General features: G+C 41.6%; 1 protein-coding gene across 4 annotated transcripts in view; it reads right to left on the reverse strand.

Annotated features, from left to right (window-relative positions):
- The window catches only part of PDZD2 (PDZ domain containing 2), a 385311-nt gene that overhangs the window by 160381 nt on the left and 205613 nt on the right, over positions 1-19317 (reverse strand). The window contains exon 1 of one of the 4 annotated variants that reach the window (XM_075587498.1): positions 4165-4378. The exons of the other annotated variants lie outside the window; for them this stretch is intronic. The gene's annotated coding sequence lies outside the window, so the exon portion shown is untranslated. Of the gene's footprint in view, positions 1-4164; positions 4379-19317 lie in introns of those variants that run through there. 4 annotated transcript variants of the gene reach the window in all.

Here is a 19317-nt window from a genome sequence, read left to right on the forward strand (position 1 = left end):
TTCAAAGTGATTGTTTCCTCCGATTTTTGCCTTAATGCATATGCCCCCCTTTAAAACTGCTGGTTCTACTCTCAAAAGTGATCATATCTCCTGAAAGAATGTGAAAGTACAGCAAGTTCTCTGCACACCCGTGCTTTAATTACCAGGGAGTGGTAAAGTGAGAGCGAGGGTTTTAGACATACACTATATGTTTCCTATTTGCTTTGCAAACCAACGGGCTACATGGCAGTAATAGAGTTAAACTGCTTGGAATTACAAATATAACAAAGCTATTGTTTACAGATCTAACCTGTGCCATTCAAAGGTATCAAAACATGCCACCATTTTTACTGCGGTCTCCGTGATCTACATACTGTATAACAGGATATCATGACATAGAAGCAGGTTGTATCATTAAACCTTCTTATTTTAGCACAAATTAACACTTCACCTTAAGGCCTTGGAGGTAAATCAATGAACATGAAGGGAAGTACAATGCAAAGGAATTCAGCCAAACCACTAAACTGTGTACTCAAGGGGTAGTCTATGGAAAGTACCAAGAAATCCTTAAGGATTACAAGACGTTTTATGGCTGGGAAAATAAAACAATGTAATATACAAATAGAATCTAATCAACGTTCTAGCCCCGTTGGGCCCAGATACATCTGCAGCACGTATCTTTCAAAGAATAGGAGTTCTGGCTGAACCAGGAGGATGGGCTATTTACAGAAGAAGCAAGATTTACAGTCTTTGGTGCCGCAGTCACATGACCGTAGCTCCAAAGTTTTAATGTTGCGGGGATCCATGCAGAAGTATGGACGCCCCGGCAGCTCCATCGCGGAAGACAATGTTCCCGTTACCGCAGACTTTTGCTTGTTCGTCCGCAGCGCCGCCCCGGTGGCGCTGAAGCGCTCATGCTTGAGAGTGGTGACGTCACCAGCTCTCCAAGCATGAGCGCCGGGTGTCCTGCCTATTTTGCAAGCGCACGTGGGGGCGTTGCGGGCAAGTTGAGGGTGCTTGAAAGTGACATTTTTTTGTTTACTCAAGCGCCAAGCTTGAGTGAGCGCGCGAGCACCGCGTGAGCGTGGACTTACACATATAGATTTATGGAAGTAAAAGCAGCAAGCACTGTGTGCTCAGCGCCAGCGGGGCCACAGCCTTAGTCTTGCTACATCTGTATGAAGTGACAAATCCCAAAAGAGTGAGAAATAATAAGGTACATACTGTATACTGTACAAATGTAGAACGTAACATTGTTCCCCCAGATAACATAGTATAATATAGAATATATAGAATACGGAATTCCACAGTTTCCATAGGACTCAATGGCAGTGTTAACGCAGAATATCGCAACATATCGCACCAGTGGGGACCATGACCCCTGCTACGTCTGTACATTGCAATTCATCAAAACAGTGGAAATAGTGAAAAGTGTATTGTACTGTACTTCTTTATATATTATTATGATTTTTTTCTATGTATTCTGGAGGCCAGGGTCATGTGTAGGATGATTAGCCCAGATAGGTTCAACTCGGCCCTCTTTTCAAAGCACAACAAGTCCTGTATCTTTTCTTCACTTTATTTGGGGAAAGCAGCATAAAAGACAGGCACTTGTGAAGAGATGTTGGTGTTTAGATAATGTCTCTCTGTGGGTGCTTTGTAGTTAAGGACAGGTGAAAAGGGTAATCCTGCCACTAGAGCAGTTACAGAGGGTACTCACTCAGCCAGTGATGATGGTGGAAAGGAAGTCCCAATGTATGCTGGGTAGCAAGATAGCCTGGGGACAGACCATCTGTGGGCAGAGCAGAGGGGGAGAAAGCAGACTAGCCCATTTGGGAGAAAGGCTGGGGTTGCTATAGCAACTCACTGAAATGTCTAAGGAAACCACAACATGTAGCAATAATGTTGCATTTCTGATACAGCAGCTGGGACAGGGGAAAATGACAGGCAACTGAACAAGGGAGAAATGAATCCCATAAACTGAAGGTGAAGACAGAGGAATATGGAAATTAATTCCAGGACACTATGATAGCAGTGAACTATAAACACTGGTCTAATCAATAATTGTGTTTCTAGATGTTTTACAATGTATTGCAGTCAAATATGGCAGTTTAGGGTTTGAAGGTGCAGAACGCTCCCTAGTAACAAATAATGCAAAGCCAAATTTTTAAAAAAGCCCCCAGGCATGTATCACCATCTCCACCATTACTGTTTATTTCATAACTTAACACAGGCATTCATTCTTTTCAAGTTTAGACCAAGAACACGAATAATAAAAATAACAGTAACAGATAACACTTACAATTTCCCATTGAAGTCCATGGGGAATTTTGGCCGAAAAAGTCTGCTTTGGCGGATATGAAAAAAGCGCCTAAGGACAGTACCATTTTATCCAACGGACAAAAGGACAGTTGCCCAGGGCCCACTGACAGATGAGAGAGCACAACGTGCTGAAGGGTGGAAGTGTCTATATTTTTCATCTTTAGATCATCCTAAAGTAACAACTAAAAATTGAAGACAAAAAAAAATTCCTGGAAAAGGAAATGAAACCTGTTTAACCAACTTAACCAATTTAAAAGCTCGTTGCTGCTCAATGCTACTGTACAACTGGCCAAACGTACGCCCATTAAAGTTGGTGAAGTATGAATATTGATTGATCTAATATAGCTGATCAAATTGTATGATATTTTCTTGAAAGCACATGCTAGCAAGTGCCCACTGGTTTATACTTCGCCCAGGGCCCACCACCTCCTTAACACAGCACCGGGATGCGATAGTGTTGAATAACCCCTGAATGTGAAATACAAACAAGTGCTACTTTTTGTTAGCTAAAATCTCCTATTTAATCCCAAAGTGTGAGATGATCAGAGATGAGTTATAAAGAAGAAAATAACAAGGGACGGACTATGCTTTCAGATTAGTTAAGTAGAAAAATACTACATGGTTTCCCTTACTACATGGTTTCCCAATAAAGTACTGCATGGATTGAGTATGGAAAAGTAAATGCAATGTATTCAAGTGCTTATGTAATCAGAACAAACATGCAGAACTGCATCTATAGTAGTGTGAGTGGGGGACACATCCTCTCGACGTTATATACTTTGTGTAGAACAGGCGTACGGTATCTTTCACACTACAAACGTGGCCACAAGCATTTTCAGGTCTATTTTGCAAATGAGAACCACATACAGTAGATCTACCAGCACTGAGCGATTTACCAGGGAGAGTCAACATTCTCTAGCCAAAAGCCTCCCAATTGGTTCTAAGTGGTAGCACCTTCCAAAAAAGACTTCTATTTCAAACGGCACTAACGCAGTACATTGCAGACCCCTCTGGTAGTGGGGGATTTCAAAGAAAGTTCCTAATGTGCATGTATTTGCCTCAAATATGTTCTCCACCCTCAGGAAACATGGACGTATCACAACATTACAGAATGGAATCTCTCTGCACTACATACACAGAAGAAATCCCCAAAGTCAGTTTAAAGGTTGCATGTGTTGCCCATAAAGCAGCAGCAGTAAGGATGATTGATAAACTATTCTCTACTGTTTTAATACTCTGTAGATCAACAAGGTCTCCGTGTAGCAGGATCCCAAGCAGACAATGTTTTCCTGCAGTACTGTTTGTATCTCTCATCGTTCTCACATAACTTCTAACTTATTTCTACCACTCTCTCAAAAGGAAAGTTCAGGGCTATCAACCTACACGTTCATTTATATTCATTATATTTCTGTTATGTAAGGGGGATATTGTAATAAAGCATAGAAGAACAAATCATACAAGTCTGATTCTGACTTATTACATTGGTCCTTTTAATGCCAACAGAGACAAATGCAGAGCGGTCAGCCTCCGAGGACTGAATTCAATGAGGTTTGTGGGCTCGGGACCACCAAATGGCATTATAATAGAAAAGTGCTGACTATTATTAGCGAGACTCCATTGAAGCCCATTAGACCACTCGCTGATGCTAAAAATCACTAAGACAGACCATATGCAGAATCAGGAAACCATAGAAAATCAGCGAGTTGACAGGTCTGCAAATTACATTTTGTAATAAAAACAAGTATTAAAGTCTCTCTGTACACAGATTTCAATTGTGGTCAAAGAGTTCAGCGCAAACACTGTATCATCTGAAACCCCATGAACTTTGCATGCAGTACGATCCATTCTGATATAGTCACTCACCTGGTTAATAGCGCATCCCTTTCGTTTCTCTGACCGTGTCAGGACTCAGATATTCCGCACAGTCTCATGGTTTTATTGTATCCTCAGAACTGACATACAGTAGTACTGTTTTTCCCACTTTCCAGAATGCAAGTGTTCTGTTCTATGCATCCTGCCTGCTCTCCACGCTCCTTCCACTTATGAACAGCATAAACACAGTGCTCAAATCTCCTGCCCCCGCAACTACTGTACAGCTCACACGGCCACACCTACTGCATATTAATCCCTGTTCATTTAAGCCTTTCAATGCTGGAGGGGATTGCAATACCTCACACAAAAACTGTAGCAGAGAAACAGATGAACACCAGACATACGTTGATTTTCTTGACCTATTACTCTAACATTAGTATTTTGCAAACTTATTAAATATAATTTTAATCATTTTCATATGTACACATACTTGGTGTGTCAAATTTTCTCCAAAGTTCACAATTAAAAGCAAACAAATTGTCAATCTTAATCCAAATTTTATTGCCGAGCATTAAAAGGTCATTAGGCTTTTTATATACTGTCTTTTTGATGGAATTTCATGAAATTCTCTAGAAAATTGTGACATTTTGCTCATTTTTGAGTAATGTGAACTTTTCACCAAATCCCCCCTCCCCCAAATTTACTGAAAATTCCCGTAACGTTTTGCAATGCACTTTTGAAGACATTCACCCATCTGTTAAACAAATCCCTTTCTACACAAACATCTGTATATTGAATCTTTTTACAAGTAGGCAATATGGGTTTATAAAATATGTACATATTTCATATGTAAATAAAATCAACCTATTAACTAACGTAAGGGTTAAAACCTTTCTTTCGCATAAATACAGTAGCAAGAGGAAGATTATTCCATATATTATTGGTGTGGCGGTGTAAGTTTTGTCTTTAAAAATACAAGTCAATGGGTTTGACCTGTGAGCACGTGACCTGCATGCGGGACAAGGGTTAATACTCAGTTCGCAAGCGGTCCCACTTTTCATCTCCGCAAAGGTCCCTCAAATGGACAATATCTCCCCTAAATCCGACCCCATATACCACCTGTCACGAACAGCGCACCAGTGAGCACGTGACTTAGATATGCAATCTGGGTTAATACACAAAGCTACTTTAGCCAACTCACCTTTCGCCTGCGCAAGGTACCTTCAATGAGTTAATATTAACCCCTTACTCAATTGCAATCAAATCTATACGCTTCCACCACCCGAGAAACGCAAATAAAAGATGTAATATTAATAAATCTGCCAGGGTCTCAAGTCCCTGTTTATGATAGAAAAAACTATGCACTTAAGACACAAAAATCTGTTGTAGCAAAATTTGTTCGAATATGTAAATACTCTCTCCAGAGTGTGCAATCAGTTCATTCAGAGCCTAAAGCAGCACTTATTAAATATTTTAATATATAAAAACACAGTGCTTAGATTACAGAAAAAGGATAACAAGAACATACAATTATAATAATTGCATAACAGTTTCTAAAAATAAAAGGATAAAATAAAAACAGAAAACCTTATAACATTACGTTACCATATACAGGCATACCCTGCTATACGGACCTTCACTTTATGGACATATTTACAATAGCACCATTCCCCTGTATCCGTACGCTCGCTTCACAAGTATGGAGACTTATTCAGCCCTACAGACCGCCATAGTTGTGTGACGCGCTGATTCCCCTCGTCCAATTAAAAAATGGCAGCTCGCACATGCGTCTGAGAGTAGGACACACACGTCCTGAACAGCAAGACCGGTTCCCTACCTCTACCGAAGTGTTAAAAGGTAGTGCTTCACTTAAAGTACATTTTCGCTTTACATACATGCTCTGGACCCTTTGCGTACGTTAATGCTGGGTATGCCTGTATCAGGATTTTCCTCCATAGAGATCACTGGCGAAGAACTGAGAGATCACGTATTTGGTCCAAAACCCACCTCTGTAGAAATCTGATTTTCATACACCCTTGCTAAACTTTACGCACAATTTTTCCCAATTGAAACAACATAAGCGTTTTACGACGGAGTTAAAAAAAACCTTACAAACGACGTTTAAACTTTCCTCAATATCTAAACATACTCATAACTTTTCTTCCGGAATAATACACACACATGAGTTAGTTACAACAATAGATTCAGGCTGTCCTTATGAATGCAACGAGACTAATCACAACCGTCTTAATCCTATATTTGAGCAACAAACGGATATCTGTCCCTTGGTACAGTAGCTGCTAAACCTGACGTCTGTAATCAATATGTGCCACAGATACACAGATGCAGCTCCTAGTATGTTCAGCAGATGACGTCACATAATATTTTCATTTTTAATAAAGTCACTCTTTGGTTGAATTCTTTCTTAGCCACGCCCCCTGAACCTTGCAGAACCCCCCAGAGAATGCCTTTTAATGTAGCTCTAAACGGATCATTTTTCTAAAGTTGTCAGAAGGGCCATATTTTATTCCCATCTCTGGCAGAACAACTACCCTTATCCGAGACTATCAGCGCCATACAACCCACCTAGTATTTTTAGTGTGCCATACATGATAATCCACCAATTAAGTTCTGTTTGAAACCTAGCACCCACCCATCACAAGCCTGGGCCTGTCATAAACCCAATACATTGTATTTTTAAATCCAAATTGTACCTTTCTAACCCCTGAAGCACCATATGGATTAAAATACATAATATCTCATGATATTATCATGACGAGTACTTTTATTTTTTTTTAACGCAACACTTACTAAATTTTGCCGTTTTTTGACCAAAAGTTAAATTCACGATGTATTTGCGAACGTCTGCTTAGAGCTGCGGTCTGTGTACGTTCCACAAATGGACACAATTTATTGCAAATGCACAGAATATTATATAATATACATTTTCCTTTCTCCATAATCCCTGAGGAGGCTGCTATAGACACCAGAAAAGTAGTACAAGAATTCCACTCCAGTGGTGGCTGCATGAATAACTCTGATGTAAAATCGTAAAGAACTTTGTAAGTGAAACACAAATACAATGTATCCTACATACTGTACATGGCCCCTGCTACATCTGCGTAATTCTATAAACACAACAAATAATAATGTATCAATATGTATACTCTGTTGAAATCAGTTAGCATTTGCTGGGGGGGGGGGGGGGATATTACATTTATACATATAAAGCATTTACTCATTAGTGTGTACATTTATTTATAAATAACATTGAGATGGTAGGGGGTAATCAGGCTATATAATAAAGGTTTAGTCCATCTGGTTACCCCTGAAACCGTGGGGTCCCTGGCAGCTACATAGCACCATAAGCCAGGGGCCAGGTAACATAACATGCAAAAGTTAAAGTATACCCTGCTTTTCCACTTTTCATGTTCCCTTTACCCCAGACTCATGAAACTTTGTGTGTGTAAGTTTTAGGTGGGATATTTGAGTCAAAATGCAGTTGTTTTGTTTGCAGGAGTTCGTGGGCCAAAGATACCGGTAGTCCCCTAATTCTCCCCGGCGTGCAGGCATGATTTGCCAGTACGCGGGTTGCATTACACCGGGCTGCCCAGTGTCCCCCAGACTCCTGGTTTCCGAGCCCAGATATCCCAGTCCTATGTCCCGCATAGATATGGGTCTCCCCAAGTTATAACATGTATTAAAATATGAAGACAAAAAAAGGGGATCCCCTGATGAAATCACTTGTGTGAAGAAACGCGTAGGGTAATTGCTAAGTGAGAGCAAGCAAACACCATACCTCTGCATTTGGGACTCAAAGACGCGGATACTGACAGCCTACTGACAGCCTACTCCCCACGGCTCCTGCTTTGGTTTACCCGGTCTGGCACCCGTTACATGTGCAGATAGTTTCCGGAGGACACAAAGAGAAGTGACACAGTACCCGAGTTCCTGCTGGGCGGTGGTTCAGAGGGCTTCTGATCGTGTGCTAATATCAGCCAAAGAACGAGCCCCTATTCCTATTGGCTGGCGGGGAGGAATTCCCACACTCTGATTGGTCGCTCCTGCTACTTCCATGCTGAACATAGAAGAGCGGAAGAAATGTAAGGACAAGCCCCGGTCAGAGAACCAGACGATCCTGTGACTTGGGCTGGTGATGCAAAGGTGGGCTTTTGAAAGTTGCTCTGTTACGAATAGCAGAGGACCGGCTTCATTTTTGGAGCTAAGAAAGCCTGTCTAGCTGAGGCTACAGTAAGTCAGACGCGAAGTCCAAGTTCTCGTTTTAGAATGTAGTGGTCGTGGCTAGAGTTTCTAGCCGAAAAGAGGACCAGGAACCCCAGGTGGATATCCTGGTCAGGGTAAGCCTTCCGAAGCAGGCGCCCTGCATCTACAGTATTTTAGCCTAGTTTTAACCCCCAGAAAGTGTGTTTTTTGTCTGTATTTTGTGTATTCACTGTGTGTACGCGGGTTTACCCGAATAAACTACCTTTTATTCCACTACTGTGTTTTGCCTAGTGAATGATCCCGGTATAAAAGTGTTAAAAGTCCTGGTCTCCCGTGACAAACGTCTTACACATGACATCTTACATTTAATCCCCTTGGTGCCAGATGACAAACAGTACATTCCAGCACACTCTGGCACTGAATAGGTTAAGGCAGGGGGGCGCAAACTTTTTTCCCTGCGCCCCCCTGCCGGCTGTCCTCTCACTCCCGCGCCCCCCCCCCAACCCCAACTTACCCTCGCACCGGCGTAATGACGTCACGTTGCCATAGCAACGTGACGTCACATGACCTCGCAGCGTCATTTTGACGCCGCGTTGCCATGGCGATGCCGGGAGGAAGCCGCCGGAGCCACGGGTAAGTATGGTTTACAGAGGCCCTGCAGCTCCCCCGGCACTTAATTTAAGTGCCTTCGGGAAGCGCGCGGGGCCTCTGTAAACCCCGCACCCCCCGTCGGCAGTCTCGCACCCCCCCTGGGGGTCGCGCCCCACAGATTGCGCACCGCTGGGTTAAGGAAGCATCTTCCATTATTCTTACACTTTTAGTGTATGCCAGGGGTGCCCAACTTCAGTCCCCATGTGCCACCAACAGGTCAGGTTTTAAGGATATCCCTGCTTCAGCGCAGGTGGCTCAATCAGTAGCTCAGTCAACTAATGAGCCACCTGAGTTGAAGCAGGGATAGCTTTAAAACCTGACCTGTTGGTGGCCCTTGAGGACTGAAGTTGCCCACCCTAGCGGTATGCCATCTACAACTCACTGGTGCTGTATTCCTAGATTTTGCAAAGGCTTTTGACACAGTTGATCATGCTATCCTGCTTAACAAACTCCAGAGCTCTGGAATAGGGAAGCATGCTTTAAACTGGTTTCAGTCCTACCTATCAGGTAGATCCCAAAATGTGTCCATCTCAGGCTCTAACTCCAACCCCCTGGATATCACCTGTGGTGTCCCGCAAGGCTCTGTTCTGTTGCCCCTACTCTTCTCAGTGTTCATCAATGATCTTCCCACAGCTTGTAAGGAAGCCTCAATACACATGAATGCAGATGACGCAATCCTATATGCACACAGCCACAGCCTCTCTGACCTTCAGTCTGACTTTTTGAGACTCGAAAACTGGATTTCCCACAACAAACTGTTTTTAAACACTGACAAGACTGTAACAATGGTATTTGGGACCAAGACTAAATTTGTAAAGCTTCCAGCAACTGAGCTGCAGATTAGAACCAACACTAACACCACCCTAATCCCTATCACAAGTTTTAAATACCTGGGCATATGGTTTGACTCCCACTTAACATTCGGGATGCACATTGATACCCTGACAACCAAGACCTATGCCAAACTAGGGGTACTTTACAGGAACAAATCCTCCCTAAGTCTCCTGGTCAGAAAGCGTATCGCACAGCAGATGCTAATGCCAATTATTGACTATGGAGACATAGAATATGGCTCGGCACCTCAAACCCACCTTAGCAAACTGGACACCCTCTACAATTCAATTTGTCATTTTGTTCTCCAATGCAACTACAACACACATCACTGCAAAATGCTCAAAGAACTAGATTGGTCATCACTAGAGTCTAGGCGCAAAGTTCACCTTTCCTGTCTTGCCTTTAAATTCTTTATGGGCAAGCTACCCAGCTATCTGAACAAGCTCCACACCCCTACCACGTGCAGCATTTATCATCTGAGATCCGACTCCAAAAGACTGTTCATGGTCCCAAGGCTCAACAAAGTATCCGGACGTTCCTCCTTCTCTTACCGTGCACCCCAAAACTGGAACAACCTACCGGAGACTCTCAAATCCACCACCAGTTTAAGTTCTTTAAAATCTATGGCTGTCTCACATTTTAATCTGGTCTGTAACTGTTTCATACGCCCATAATATATATTATCTCTAACTGTGCATGCATTGTCTTGTATATAATGTATACCCTGTTCACTTATGTAACTGTATTTGTAACCATGTATTATTTGTCTTAACTCTGTGCCCAGGACATACTTGAAAACGAGAGGTAACTCTCAATGTATTACTTCCTGGTAAAACATTTTATAAATAAATAAATACAAAGAGGTTTTCTCTAACAGTTTAAAAATGTACAAACAGTACACGGAGAATGCAGTTACTCTTTAAGTAATCTATACGCATAACTAGAAGAATGGTGGCAGGACCGCTGTGTTTATGTGACCATTATACATGTATGTGAGCAGTGACGATTTGTGTAGGAGTATTCAAAGCAGCAGCCTGTGCTGATAAACGTTTTTGTTGGATTGTATGTCTGGAGGGGATTGCTGCTGTAATGGGGCTGCCCTGTCAAAGTCGAAAAGGACTGTGGCATGTTTAAATGTCGCTGATTTACATCATGAAGGGAAAAAATTGGACATGCATAAGTTTATTTATTTTTTCTTTCTACTTTGTAAAACTTTTCACTTTCTCCACATTAAAAATTGTCTTAGGTTTGCAAAGTCTGCTTGAATCAGTGTTCCTGATTCAAAGTAGAAGGGGTACAAAATTCAATGTCATTTTAAACAATGTAACAGTGTAATTGGCTCTGCTAGAAACATTTAATCCCCCTAAAAGTTTACAATAAGGAAACTTTTAGGGGGATTAAATGTTTCTAGCAGAGCCAATCACACTGTTAAATTGTTTAAAATGAAATTGAATTTTCCCTTTAATTATGACACAGGCAGAGTGCAGAGAAAGCCCTGACCTATTAGGGGAAGGGAAACATGACCTTTGGCCCGGAGGGACCATGGAGTGATGGGTTTAGAGTCAGAAGGACAAGGGAGGAAGAGGTTATTTAAGGGGCTGTCACCCTGTGACTTATCTCTCATCCTCTGACTATCTCCCCACAAGTTTGTGGCACGAGTTTTTCTCCCGTCTCTGCTCCAGATTTGCTTAGGCACCACAATTGTCCCATAGAAGAGATGGGGAGAGCGGCGGAGGCTGCAGAGAAAAGTGTCCTGGCTGCGGAGGTGACGGATGAAGAGGGGAGGCCCAACATGGGGGAAGGGAGAGAGCTTCAAGCTCATCGGCACTCCCACCTCTCCTAACCAGCTAGCCCTGGAGGCAGTAAGTGCTCCAGTAGCGTAATCTTTGAATTGGCCTTTTGGGTTATTTTCAGCTGAAAATTCTCAGACTTAAATGCCCTGAATGATCACTTCAGAGAATATAGAAGAAGACCATTAGGGGTAAAATCTATGTAACCCAGTGTGTGAAGAGCCCACACACAGTCATATTGCCCCCTGGCAGGTTTCTCTTCAGTGTGCTCTGGACATGTGACTGTGATGGACATGTGACTGTGATGGACATGAGAGCAGCCAATAATAATGGCTGTGGAGGAGGAGGGACTGTGAGGGAGAGGAGTCTTGAGAAAGGGGCAGAGGGGGCATGTTGGATCAGATCTGTGCAGATCTGAGTGCTAGAAGGTTCGGTCAAGGTCTGCAGGGAGTGAACGTCGCAGGAGAATCAGAGACAAGTCCAGATGTGGATGAGAGATAAAAGCGCCGCCGGAGGGGACCCTATATAAAAGCACAGCAGTACCGAAGCACCCTTTTCCAAGAACAGGCTTGCAATGGGCTCAGTATACAATGAGCTCCCACGATGTGACAGCACCATCATAAGCCAACATACCCAGGATTGGGTGGCTACTGCACCACTGACACCGACTCACACCCACGTAGCGTTAGTGGGGATTGTGTAGTAATCTGTATAATGTGTGTAGTGATCCTCATTTTAGGATCAGAGACAGTAAGATATAAGTAAACCAGTTGTATTACCCATACTGTGTCTGTATTCTTCCTGCTGTCTGACTGTAGGCCAAGAGTGGTCCAGTAAGTTATGTAACAGGGACTCAGGCCTCAGCCATGGTTCTGTCTGAGAGCTTAAAGAAGAGGGGTGACATCTATAACTGCCACCGCAGCCATTTGAGCCGCTTTTAGCTAATAATCATCATATACTTCAATGGGTATTTTGAGCCTGAAAACAGCAGGAATGGCCACTTTGGTCAATACAGGAAAAGGCCCTTTCAGTCGTATTTACAAAGCAGCAGTAGCTGTACAGTGCATTGCAAGTCCATTCACTTCAATAGGCTTATCATAAGAGATACAATATCTGCAGCCTTGGTACGAATCCTGCCCTATAAAACATTTGCTACAAAACTGCCCTGAAACTGCTTGAAATTACAAGTGTATGGCTTTTGGGAGGGCTTTTGTCCATCTTAGGCTGCGCTTATAGTGCCGATCAAATTGAAGTGACTTCCAGCGATCGCGACCACGCCGTCACGTCGCGCCTACTATAAGCGCATGCGACGGCGTCAATACATTTGTTTTGAAGCGACGTTGCTGATGCCGTCATCGGCACTATAGGCGCAGCCTAATAGTCTGCAGAGGATCCTATGGACGTTACCTCTTTCCTGCGCACAGATGGACAATTGTAGCGTGCGTTTCGACTCTGCTACCTTCATATTTTCACTTCATAAAAATAAGATGGGAACATGCTCCTACGCACGGTGTCTTATTGTTGGGAACGCGTAGTGCCTCTTACTGCCGCTTTGTTCCACAGTTACGACGACATTAGTCAAATGTATTTTAAGGAAAACATCAAATCGCTGAACGTGAATCACAGGGCAGGGTGAACAGCACTCGTCTCACCAAGGAAACGTAAAGGCCGCTCAAAGCTCATTAAGGTTTACAAGTAGCTTATCTTACTCATTCAGTGGTACACTATACTATACAGTAGTGCTCCTGATAAACATGCAGCTACTGTAGCATCCAGCTGCCATTCTCATACTAGTGACGCACTGCTTGCAGCCTATTAATTTATCAGTGAAACGTCTGATTTTAAGAGGTAGATCCCATTAAATTTGATGTGGTCATCTAATGTGTGTGTGTGTGTGTGTGTGTGTGTGTGTGTGTGTGTGTGTGTGTGTGTGTGTGTGTGTGTGTGTGTGTGTGTGGAGGGCCAGTCTGACTTGGGAGGATAAAACAATATACTGTAGTACCATTAGGGTATATGGGAAACTAGTCCCCCTATAAGTAAGAGAGTACAGAAAAGGAAGGTGATATCCTCAGGTATGGGTGAGTTGAAAGCTATGGTGAAGTGATCACATGAATTTAACTGGAATGTCACACAGACCACAACACAAACCATACACACGCCCAGGAACAAAAGACTCATGCAACTGCATCCTCATTTAGACACGTTTCCAGGACTAACAAGGGATCCATTCAACAACAAGGCGGAATCTCAAACTCCGTAAAGCCTCTTACCTTTATTAAGTGGTATTTGTTTAAATAAAGAAACTATCAAAGTAGCTGTTCATGTTGATGCCACACTAAAAGCAACATACTACAGCACAACACATTACTGTGTATTACTGCAACCTTCCAAATCCTTTAAAGCTCTTTATATTTAGCCAATAGAGCCACGAAAGAAACAACTGACTCCCCACTGTACGTCTCTAGGACCTTTAAGGAGTGTATACTGTACGTTAAACTGCATTAGTGTGGATCGGAGCACTGTTGCACAGAAACTCCCGTTGAAGTCAGTAGGTGTTCCCATGTGATAGTGCTCTGATTTCCACTATCAAGTTTAATGATTAACCAAGTCTCCTCCATACACCAGCAGTGACACTCCAATGATAAAGGACGATTGCCTGCACTCCAGTAAATCCTGAGTGGCTTCCCAGAGGTCAGTGGAGATTAAGCAAATGAGTATGTCATTTTGCACCTCTTTATAGTTCATTGCTGCTATAGGGCTTTTCTTTCATTTGTTCTGCGCTTCTTCCCATGCAGCCTCACACCACAACCACACCTCAGCATAACAGTCCAGGTAGCTTGGCCATAATGTTGAGTGGGGGAGCGGCGAGATAGACGTTGCTGCTGCACACGCTGCAGAAGTCGGTTTTGCCCCAGGAGTAGAAGGACAAGCCAGCTGTTCCCTCTTTTCGGGCAGCTCTGATGACGACTAACATTGACACATTGTGAATATTCTCCCAATGTATTAATGTTGCAAAATTGTGTGCAAACACACAAAGAGAAAGAAGGACCAGGTTTCCCTTTGACATCTGCTGCTATTGTTTCACACAACTACTGCAGTATATAATGTATCACCATCTATGAGGATTATTTTGTTTCAGTTACCATTATGTACCCCATATATACTGTGCTGGAGAAATACATAGTATTACAGATTGGGGGGAGGGATCCATTGTGGTAGTGTTGTCTTTGTCTGTCTAATGTTTTAGGGAAACACTTTGTGATTTTATTTCTTCTATTAGGATAGTGCACAGGGATCGAACCACACATTGTTTTTCTTATGAATACAGACAGAGAAAAAAAATGGGTTGAAACATGGAGGAATATGTATAAAGGGACATAAAATTTTTTGCTTAGTGATGCAATTTTAACATGCATTTCTAAGCTGCAAAATATCATGTTTTCATTTTTGGGGCAATGTGCCATAGCTTGCAATTTAGTAAGTGGTCATAGGTGAAGCCGAGGAATTGCTGGAAACAAAGATTACAATGAGATGGTGACACAGTGTGCTCATTTGCATGTCGTTTCCCAGAATCCCTGGCTGCAGTGGAAGCACTGTATGCCAAGAGATAAAGGGTATAGGCAGGGTTGCAGATCTATCTGAGACATGTGAATGTGCTCACAAGTGATCTTTATATTTGCTGTACAATGAGATGTATAAAAGTCTGAATCTAGGACTTTGTGTCTTCATATTTTGTGTGTCAAAAACTTCCACCATATTGAATTTGGTATAAAATCCACTAATAGTCTACAAAATGTAATCTGATTTCTGAATCCCCAGACAGAAAAAATAAAAAATAATCTATATTTCGAAGCTGTGCCTTTGGGGACCTTTATGTATCCCACATTGTAGGGGTAAGAAAATAAAAACAAGAACTAAACCACGCCTCTGCAGTAGCAAGCAGGCAGAGCAATCCTTGTCTTGTACAAACAGTTCACTTTCAGCCCAAGAATCTATCAAGATCGGTTCATACATCTAAAATATGCTCCTTTGGCTCTGAACATGTTCCTACGGATAAAATGATTCCTTTAAAACTACTATTAATGGAAAAAAAAATGTATGGCATAGGAACAGAAATAATGAAGAATTTGATTGGCGAGTATGACACCGCTGTGTGTAAATTACAATTACAGATAGTATTAAACACTACAAAAGTGTGCAAAAAAAAATAAAAAATACAACAGAATGCAGAGCTTTTAAATCATAACGAAAGAATGTTCCAAACATTGGCAAAAATGCATCAAGGCACCCAAAGGTTTCAAATGAATATCATTTATCCAACCAGTCAAGGAGGAACAGCTGTATAAAGTAAAACCTTCCTTACCTCCTCCTGCCTCCAACATCCTTAAACTAGTGTGAACAATGGAGCCTTTTCAGCTGCACATTTATGATGATCGAATTCTTGTACAATTTTACAAAACAGAGACTCATTGAGCTGCATTTCATTACTGAAAATGAATGGGTCATTAGTAATTCTGCACTTAATTGGGAATATATGTGTGCATTTCAAGAACCATGTTCAATGATCACCGTAACATCAGCAATATTTGTACAACATCAAATAAGGGGGTACAATTTGGCACAGGAGTACACATAGTGACATAAGTTTCCCGATGACACTGTATAATGTTGTGTTTGATGTCTGTACTACACATATTATGGTAATATAGTGCTGACAAAATATGTTTTTCAATTCACCCACTAGTAAAATACATTTTATCAGACTAATTTTCAGGCATTCATTATACCAACTATTCAATGGGAAACTATAATCTTGAGCTGGAATACAGAGGAAATAACGTGTGATAATGTTCTTATTGAAAGCTGTAAACAATCTCTGCATTTGTTCCTCTGTTTTATTCTCAAGAACAATGCTCACGGGAAACATTCTTTGGTTTTCCCAAGGGAAAATAACAAACTAAGAACTGTAATAGTAATGAATAAGTAAATACAGCCCAAAAACATTCCTATGAAATGTAGGTTAGAGGGTCGTCACTGGAGAAGGTCGGTTCCTTTCGTCTGCAGATCAGGCTCAAAAAGGGGAGCGAAAGAGAGAGCGAGAGACTTTCAATTTAGTAGCCTCCAACTGTACAGTATATATAACCCCTCAAATCTCCCTCCAAATAAATTAGGGACACATGCCTGTGCTGAAAAAGGATCACAGCTGGGGCACCTGGGTGGTAGATATGCTAATGGGTATGCAACGTATATTTAAAGGAGTCCCATTTCCTGGATTGTCTCGCATTTTCCCCCCCACAATCCGTTTCGCAGTGTAAAACACGCAAGCGGATTTAGTCGCTTTTAATCCGCTCAGATTCATCAAAAAAACACCATTGGATACAATCCATTGACTGATTTGTAGAATCCAATCCGCGGATTCAGCAACTCGTTGGCAGATTCTTAAAAATCCATCAACAGGCTGTGAAATCCACTGTGTATTGGTAATAATAATAAAAAAATCCACAAAACCCAAATCCCCCGTTTTGAGATTGATCCGCTGAACTCCGTGGCCAAGAAGAACCGGCCAATGCTGTGGATTCCATAAGAACTATAGATAAGCCTAAGGCACCTAGTGACTAGAATGGTATCAGACACAACAGGACTAGAACCCACAACCACTAGTATTCTAGGCCACAGCTCTAGTAGTGTGAGCTAAACAAGGTTATAGGGAGTATTACTATCACATCCTACTTTTGAGCTGCTCACTGCTCACACATTTAGCTAATCTAGCTATTAGCGTATCTCACAGGCATCTCAAGTGTGCTCCACAAGGAACATTACACTGTCAACCAGGAAGTGGTAGTGGTCTGCTTTTAAAGGAAGCCAGGGGAAGGGAGCTACTACAGGTATGAGCACCCATTTTGGTGCTACATGACGGATATGCACAAAGATGGCTACTGTATAGCAGAACAGGGACAAAAATATTCAATGTGCCATCTGCCAGAGTGCCAGACATACTGAATTGAAATAGTTTATTTAAAAAAAAAAAAAAAAAAAAAACTCTACAAACTGCAGGAAGTGATTACACTTGCTTCCTACAACAAACAAAGTGTTATTGGGTTTACAAGTCTAAGGCACCTTAGGAATGAGGTATGATGTCAGACAACAGAATCAGACGTTGAACCCATACAACCTGTTATTCAGGACAACAGCTCTAGCAGTGTGAGCTAAACCAGCTGATTACTAGCACCACTGTCACAGCATACTTAGTTTTGAGCCACAATGAGAGATATGGAACATATTTAGAAGCTCAGTAGCCAGTACAGGTGGATACACAAATACATGTTTCAAAATCATTTCCATAAAATAATTAGGGGTGGTCTTTCAATTACACAAAAATTATAAGGTTTTTTTTAGATCATATTTCCTAACCCAATTACATTTAGTGTAACTATTAACACTATAACCATTTTCCATTACACCGTATGTGCCAAACCTGAAGTACATGAACCACCAACCAAATGGCAGAACCCATCTACGTCCAACCTCTGTGCTGTTGGTACTGACAGTTCTACAGACTGTCTAAGGCAATTACGGGCCAACATGAGTGTTATTTAAAGCTGTATTGATATACACACTGTATATGGAAAGCCCTGATAAAATGTTAGGAAGAACACTTGTGTTGGTTAATTAAAAGGTTTCATACCTGCAATTCAAACTCTGTGTTGTCTGCATTTTAATGTGTTTGTAATGTTAAGCTCACATATGGTAGGTTTATATAGTATTTCTAATATACTGTAACTGGCAGGAATACAAGCCCGCTATCTGAAACAAATTAGCACAAACAGGGCAGTTTATGGATATCAATCAATATGTCTAAAAGCCCTTTGAGTTCAGCAAAAGAATAAAGCTTTATCTGTGGGATTTATCGAGAACAAGTATTAGGCAAAGAATAAAAAAAACTCGCACACAAACCGAAATGCTTGACTTGCATGTCAAAAGGTCTCCGTCAGCACAGTCCACCTCCGGGCAAAATGCCTTTCCATTCATTGCACAGAATACTACATTTTAGCAACTCTTTTCGACTCAAATCCATAGTAATAATCTGTAAATAAAGCAGTGCAGCCTCTCTGTAGGTAATGGATCTCTTATCTATAAACTAAATGGGTGCTATTAAAAAAATATATATAAAAGCTTTTACAAAAGGACTAAAGGCTGTATTAGCTTGTTGTTGCAGGGGGAACACAACCATGATTAAATATTGCAGAGATTACCTGACCTATGAAGCAGAGTGCAGCTATTGGCTGGTAGTGATGTGCATATAACTAAGTGGTGACATTTCGGTGATATGTTTAATCGGTACAATCTTGGTGATCGGTATCTTTAAAAGAAAAGGTTTGGGTAATAATAAATAGGCTTTGAAAGTTGCATTTGAAATGCTAGTGAACAATAAAAATAGAGGCATGGGGGTTGATTCTATTAACTCTTAGACAGCCAATTGAATTGTGATTGTTAGAAAATTCCCATTGACTTTGGAGTTTATAGAATGAGTCCTTTAGGGGTGTGTTTGTTCTTATAGCTTCTGTCTTCTGTTGTCTTATTGCATGCAATGTCCCCTGCCCCTTTACTAGCCTGGTCTTCAATCATGATTTATCCTATATAAGTGTAACATGATTAGTCTACTCTGCCTCTCTCTTCCCCCTGTCATATAAGCCCTAAACAGTCT

Source organism: Ascaphus truei, chromosome 1, assembly GCF_040206685.1.
Source record: "Ascaphus truei isolate aAscTru1 chromosome 1, aAscTru1.hap1, whole genome shotgun sequence".
In the NCBI taxonomy this organism is placed as follows: Eukaryota; Metazoa; Chordata; class Amphibia; order Anura; family Ascaphidae; genus Ascaphus; species Ascaphus truei.